Source organism: Vicia villosa, linkage group LG3 (genome assembly GCF_029867415.1).
Source record: "Vicia villosa cultivar HV-30 ecotype Madison, WI linkage group LG3, Vvil1.0, whole genome shotgun sequence".
NCBI classification, from domain to species: Eukaryota; Viridiplantae; Streptophyta; class Magnoliopsida; order Fabales; family Fabaceae; genus Vicia; species Vicia villosa.
This window is the reverse complement of record NC_081182.1, coordinates 207,712,035-207,718,986: the sequence shown is the minus strand read 5'-3', so window position 1 is coordinate 207,718,986 and position 6,952 is coordinate 207,712,035. Positions and strand designations below refer to the sequence as shown.

The following is a 6,952-nucleotide window of genomic DNA, read 5'->3' as shown; positions in this document are numbered from 1 at the left end:
GTTTTACAATCTTCGTAACTTTTATGTAGTATAGCACACTAAGTTTTTCCAAAAGACCAAATTTTGCAATTTTAACAAACGTCGTGACTTTTATGTAGTATAGCACACAAAAATCTTCCAAAATATTAAAATTTGCAAGTTTAATGAACTTCGTGACTTTTATGTGGTATAGCACGCGAAAATCTTCCAAAAGACCAAATTTTTCCAATTTAACAAATTTCAATACCTTTAGGTAGTATTTAGCACACAAAAATCTTTCAAAAGACTAACTTTTGCAAGTTTAACAAACTTCAAAACTTTTATGTAGTATAGCACACAAAAATCTTCTAAAATACCAAATGTATACAAGTTTAACAAACTTCATGACTTTTACGTAGTAGCACACGAAAATGTTCCAAAATACAAAAAATTGTAAGTTTAAAGAACTTCGTGACTTTTATGAAGTATAGCATACAAAAATCTTGTAAAGTACCAAAATTTGCAAGTTTAAAAAATTTCATGACTTTTATGTAGTGTAGTACACGAACATATTCCAAAAGATCAAATTTTGAAAGTTTAACAAACTTCGGGACTTTTACATAGTATATAGCACACGAAAATCTTCCAAAAGACTAAATTTTGCAAGTTTAACAAACTTCGTGACTTTTATGTAGTATAACAGACGAAAATCTACCAGAATACCAATGTATGCAAGTTTAACAAACTTCATGACTTTTATGTAGTATAGAACACATAAATCCTTCAAGATACCAAATTATGCATGACTAACAAAATTCGTGACTTTTATGTAGTATAGCACACGAAAATATCTAAAATACAAATATTTGCAAGTTTAACAAACTTCATGACTTTTTTGTAGTATAGCTTACAAAATTTTTCCAAAAGACCAAATTTTGCAAGTTTAACAAACGTCGTGACTTTTATGTAGTATAGCACACAAAAATCTTCCAAAATATTAAAATTTGCAAGTTTAATGAACTTCGTGACTTTTATGTGGTATAGCACACGAATATATTCCAAAAGACCAAATTTGAAAGTTTAACAAATTTCGTGACTTTTATGTAGTATAGCTTACGAAAACCTTCCAAAATACCAATGTATACAAGTTTAACAAACTTCATGACTTTTATGTAGTATAGCACACAAAAATCTTCCAAAAGACCAACTTTGCAAGTTTAACAAACTTTGTGACTTTTATGTAGTGTAGTACATAAAAATAATTCAAAAGGTCAAATTTTGCAAGTTTAACGAAGTTCGAGACTTTTACGTAGTATATAGCACACGAAAACATACCAAAAGACTAAATTTTGCAAGTTTAACAAACTTCATGACTTTTATGTATAGCACACGAAAATCTACCAGAATACAATTGTATGCGAGTTTAACAAACTTCGTGACTTCTATATAGTATAGCTTACAAAAATCTTAAAAAATACCAATGTATACAAGTTTAACAAACTTCATGACTATTATGTAGTATACCACACCAAAATCTTCCAAAATACAAAAATTTACAAGTTTAAAGAACTCCGTGACTTTTATGAAGTATAACACACGAAAATCTTCCGAAGTACCAAAATTTTCAAGTTTAACAAACTTCATGACTTTTATGTAGTGTAGTACACGAAAATATTTCAAAAGATCAAATTTTGTAAGTTTAACAAACTTCGGGACTTTTACGTAGTATATAGCACACGAAAATCTTCCAAAATACTAAATTTTGCAAGTTTAACAAACTTCGTGACTTTTATGTAGTATAGGACACGAAAATCTACCAGAATACCAATGTATGCAAGTTTAACAAACTTCGTGACTTTTATGTAGTACAAAACACAAAAATCCTTCAGAATACCCTATTTTGCAAGATTAACCAAATTTGTGACTTTTAGGTAGTATAGCACACGAAAATATATGAAATACAAAATTTGCAAGTTTTACAATCTTCGTAACTTTTATGTAGTATAGCACACTAAGTTTTTCCAAAAGACCAAATTTTGCAATTTTAACAAACGTCGTGACTTTTATGTAGTATAGCACACAAAAATCTTCCAAAATATTAAAATTTGCAAGTTTAATGAACTTCGTGACTTTTATGTGGTATAGCACGCGAAAATCTTCCAAAAGACCAAATTTTTCCAATTTAACAAATTTCAATACTTTTAGGTAGTATTTAGCACACAAAAATCTTTCAAAAGACTAACTTTTGTAAGTTTAACAAACTTCACAACTTTTATGTAGTATAGCACACAAAAATCTTCTAAAATACCAAATGTATACAAGTTTAACAAACTTCATGACTTTTACGTAGTAGCACATGAAAATGTTCCAAAATACAAAAAATTGTAAGTTTAAAGAACTTCGTGACTTTTATGAAGTATAGCATACAAAAATCTTGTAAAGTACCAAAATTTGCAAGTTTAAAAAATTTCATGACTTTTATGTAGTGTAGTACACGAACATATTCCAAAAGATCAAATTTTGAAAGTTTAACAAACTTCGGGACTTTTACATAGTATATAGCACACGAAAATCTTCCAAAAGACTAAATTTTGCAAGTTTAACAAACTTCGTGACTTTTATGTAGTATAGCAGACGAAAATCTACCAGAATACCAATGTATGCAAGTTTAACAAACTTCATGACTTTTATGTAGTATAGAACACATAAATCCTTCAAGATACCAAATTATGCATGACTAACAAAATTCGTGACTTTTATGTAGTATAGCACACAAAAATATCTAAAATACAAATATTTGCAAGTTTAACAAACTTCATGACTTTTTTGTAGTATCACTAGTACAAAAAGGTTAATTTACACCCGTTTTTTATTAAACGGGTGTATATTCACCGGGTGAGAAATGTCTAACAAATTTACGCCCGTTTAAAAACGGGTGTAAATACATGTTATATTACACCCTATTTTAATAAAAATCGGGTGTAAATACGTTCTTAATTACACCCTTTTTTAATAAAAATCGGGTGTAAATACGTTTTACTTTACACCCTATTTTAATAAAAATCGGGTGTAAATATGTTCTTAATTACACCCTATTTTAATAAAAATTGGGTGTAAATACGTTCTTAGTTACACCATAAATACGTTCTTAATTACACCCTATTTTAATAAAAATTGGGTGTAAATACGTTATTAATTACACCCTATTTTAATAAAAATCAGGGGTAAATACGTTATTAATTACACGCTATTTTAATAAAAATTGGGTGTAAATACGTTCTTAATTACACCCTATTTTAATAAAAATCAGGTGTAAATACGTTCTTAATTACACCCTATTTTACTAAAAATCGGATGTAAATATGTTCTTAGTTACACACTTTTTAAATATAATTTACACCCTTTATGAATGACCAAATTATATTATATTTAATTTCATTTTCACCCTATTTCATATACTACATTACACCCTATTTTACAGATCACATTTCTTCATATTTCAAATACTATAAAGGCATACATAAAAGTCATATTTTATGGAAGTCATAATAATTTTCATATTTACCAAAAAGTATACAAAATCATATTCGAACATCCACCAAAAATTTCTCATTCATTTTCTTATTCTATGAAACCAATGCATATTCGATGAAAGCCTGTTTTGCAAGATACACTATACAATGAATGCATTTCTATATATTGTTGTGCCATAGCCATGAACATCTATATTGAATACTAGTCTCTAGTTCCTTCAGAATTCGGTATATTTTCATTTGTTTTCTGGTTCATTTGATGCTCCTCTACGCCACTGTTCTGGTACATAAACTATAATGACAAAAAATGGATGATAACTGATAAGTATCACAATATCAAAGTAAAGGCATAATTTGTTAAGCATAAACAATAGTATTAGCAAGGTCATACTCACTCAGTCAATTGCCAGTATTGGGCAGAGCTGCCATAAAGGAAGTGTAAGAAGACTCGAGATCAAAGTGAAGTCGTCGGGCCTGTTGTTCCGCCAACTCATTAGCTGCACCCATCTTTGATAACCTTGCAGTCCAATCCTTCATTTTTATTTTCCCCTCAAAACCAGACGACAAAATCGTCAATTTGTTAAGTGAACCATAAAGGTCTAAGATCAAAGGATGCACCTAATCCACAACTACCATGTTCAATTTCAACGAATCCATTTCTTTAATGAAATTCTAAACACACTTGGCCATAATGGCAGCCAAGGTGGACGTGCCTGTTTCCGCAATGGCTCGGTGCTCCACCGTAGCAGGTACGCCAGATACCACAAGACGTATACACATCTTCACTTCATTACAATGTCTCAATGTAAAGGTAAACAAAAATTTAAAAGAGAAAGCATTGTATACACATCTTCACTTGTACAAATCTTAAGATAGAGAAACTGTTTACAACAAGCTGGAAGCTTACTTCAATGTCATCCATGAAAGAATGGAATTACAAAGTATGTCAGAGCTGTGTTCTTTTTATTTTACTAGCTCTATTTTTCACTTTCTTCGTCTAAAAGTATGAAATAATGTGTTAATATTTCTAAGTATTCCTAACTCATGAGCCATTACCAGAAAACAAGTTATTTCTTTTGTTCCTTGTTTGCTGGCCTGGAAGTAGTCCCAACCTGCAGTGCAAAACGTATAAATGCCATCATCAATATAAGTGCCATCATCAATATCAATATATCTAACAACTTATGTATTAACATATAAGTGCCATCATCAATATCAATATATCTAACAATTCAAGGTAAGTGAAAAGGTTATCATTATATTACCCCAAGAATTCCGAAAACAGCTAAGTGAGCCATACATGAAATATAGTCTAGCAATTGTGGCAAACCTTTAAGAGGTTCCTGAAAGTATACAAAATCAACTATCCACATATATGATTAATTAAAAAACATTAAGAAGTTGAGATCAATCACAATCACATGGCAAGAAGTAGTGTTGAAGAGAGCTCACAATCACAATCACAATCACAATCACGAACGTCTTCAAATTGAAGAACCGCCATCACAGTTCATTCTCTCCATGTCAACCATGCTAACACAGCCACATCAAACTAGAAAACTGTAGCTTTTTATGGTCGACATCTCACTATCTATAAATTAACATTAGTTAATGCAGGAATGAAAAGTTAAAAAGGCTCATCAATAGACATAAATTAATCCAAAACTTTGGGGTTCATTGATATCCTAAACGTCAAAACTGTATCAAGTAGAAATCAAATATTTAAGTAGCATTAAAACAGGGAAAAGTTCCCATTAACAGATAGATAGGGGCATCCATAATGATCTTCACTTGAGAGGAATATATCTGGAGGAGTGAGTAGCACCAATACCAGGCCTACCGTGCTTAACTGGCATGTAGGAGATTGAGAATTCAGCTAGATAGTGGCCAATCATTTCAGGTTTAATTTCAACTTGATTGAAGGTCTTGCCATTGTAGACACAAATGATGCTACCGATCATCTCAGGAACGATGATCATATTACGAAGGTGAGTCCTCACTGGTTCCGGCTTATCACCAGGTGGTGCCTCCCGTTTCTATCACAATATATAGACTGGTTAATATCAAACACAACATAGCCTCACATAAAGTAAGCTTATACTGGGAAGAGTAGTGAATTTGGTAAAATCATCATGTCAGCAGGAAGGATTATGCCACTCTCTCAGTAAATCCAAACATAGATTAATTACATACCCAGTCATATAGACCTTGATTAAAATTAAAGATCATACACAATGATAACTGAAACAAGTCAAGTATAATGAGATATTTGTGATCAAATAAATACCTGTGAAGTATAAATGTTAACCCCTAAGTTTAAAATGAAGAAAATGGGTGCTCAGAAAGTAATAAATGGGATATGAAAGTTATCCTCATAATAAATCAGATTAACGAGATTATTTCAACTAATCATCACAGCAACCACAAGCTGTAAACTCAAACTTGCATTAATTAGATACCCAATCATACAGACAATGGAATACAAAAATAACTGAAACAAGTCAAGTTTAATGAGATTTCTATGATCAGTTAAGCCTAAGTATTAACCAACAAGTTCAAAATATCAATTGTTGCCAAAAAAAATTTTAAAAATTGTAAAGAAGAAGGGTGCTCAGACATTATTGAATGGATATGAAAGTTATCCTCATAATTAATCAGATTAACGAGATTATTTCAACTAGTAATCACAGCACCTACAAGCCTGTCAAGGCAAAAAAAAAAAAGAGAACAGAAAAAGCTGGTTTTGAGATAACATACAAACTTGGTTTTGAGATTGAAGTAATGTACCTGCAAGAAATTCAAGAACTCGGGCTTTGAATAGCTGGAACTGAGATACTTGAACGCCAAAGCCGAATGGACTGATCGATGCTGAATTTGCTGGAAGGATAGTCGAACCTGCTAGAACCTTGTCACCGGTTCCGGTGTGAGAATCCAACTCGGTACATACCTTGGAATTTCGGCACCCTTTGTAGAAAGCAACAACTATAGGTCTTTGTTAACTGGTGTAGCTGCCAAGCACAAAACTCACATAAATTAAATGGCTAACCAATGATTCAAAGTTTAATACCATCAGAACACAATCACATGACAATTTGTTTACTCATAAGAAATCTTGGTTAATAAATTTCATATCATGTCGGATTTTGATGCTGCATAATAGATATAGCTCCTATAGCATTTCTAATGAGCATTTCTAATGTCGGATTTTGAGGCTCATTAATAAATTTTGTTTGTTCATTTATAGATGAAGATGAAAACTATTTATAAGAAGTACTCACCCGTGTTCTAGTGCTGGATCTCACTTGTTGATACTTCAATATAGTCCAATCAAATACATAGTCAAATTGATAACCTGCAAATGTGCCATTTCCAATAAGATACTTTCAGAGCTTTAGAAAAACTTCCAATTGAGGAAAATAAAGCTTATGCATCTACAAAATAACCTTCAAGCTGCAATGATC

General features: G+C 31.3%; 2 non-coding genes across 2 annotated transcripts; both read right to left on the bottom strand.

Annotated features, from left to right (window-relative positions):
* Positions 1-5,827: 5,827 nt before the first annotated feature.
* On the bottom strand, positions 5,828-5,911 carry LOC131593871 (small nucleolar RNA U30). Its single transcript, XR_009281247.1, has one exon. It is a non-coding gene; the product is annotated as a small nucleolar RNA U30 (small nucleolar RNA).
* A 189-nt stretch (positions 5,912-6,100) lies between these two features.
* LOC131593872 (small nucleolar RNA U30) lies at positions 6,101-6,183 on the bottom strand. The gene has a single exon (XR_009281248.1). It is a non-coding gene; the product is annotated as a small nucleolar RNA U30 (small nucleolar RNA).
* Between the last annotated feature and the right edge of the window lie 769 nt (positions 6,184-6,952).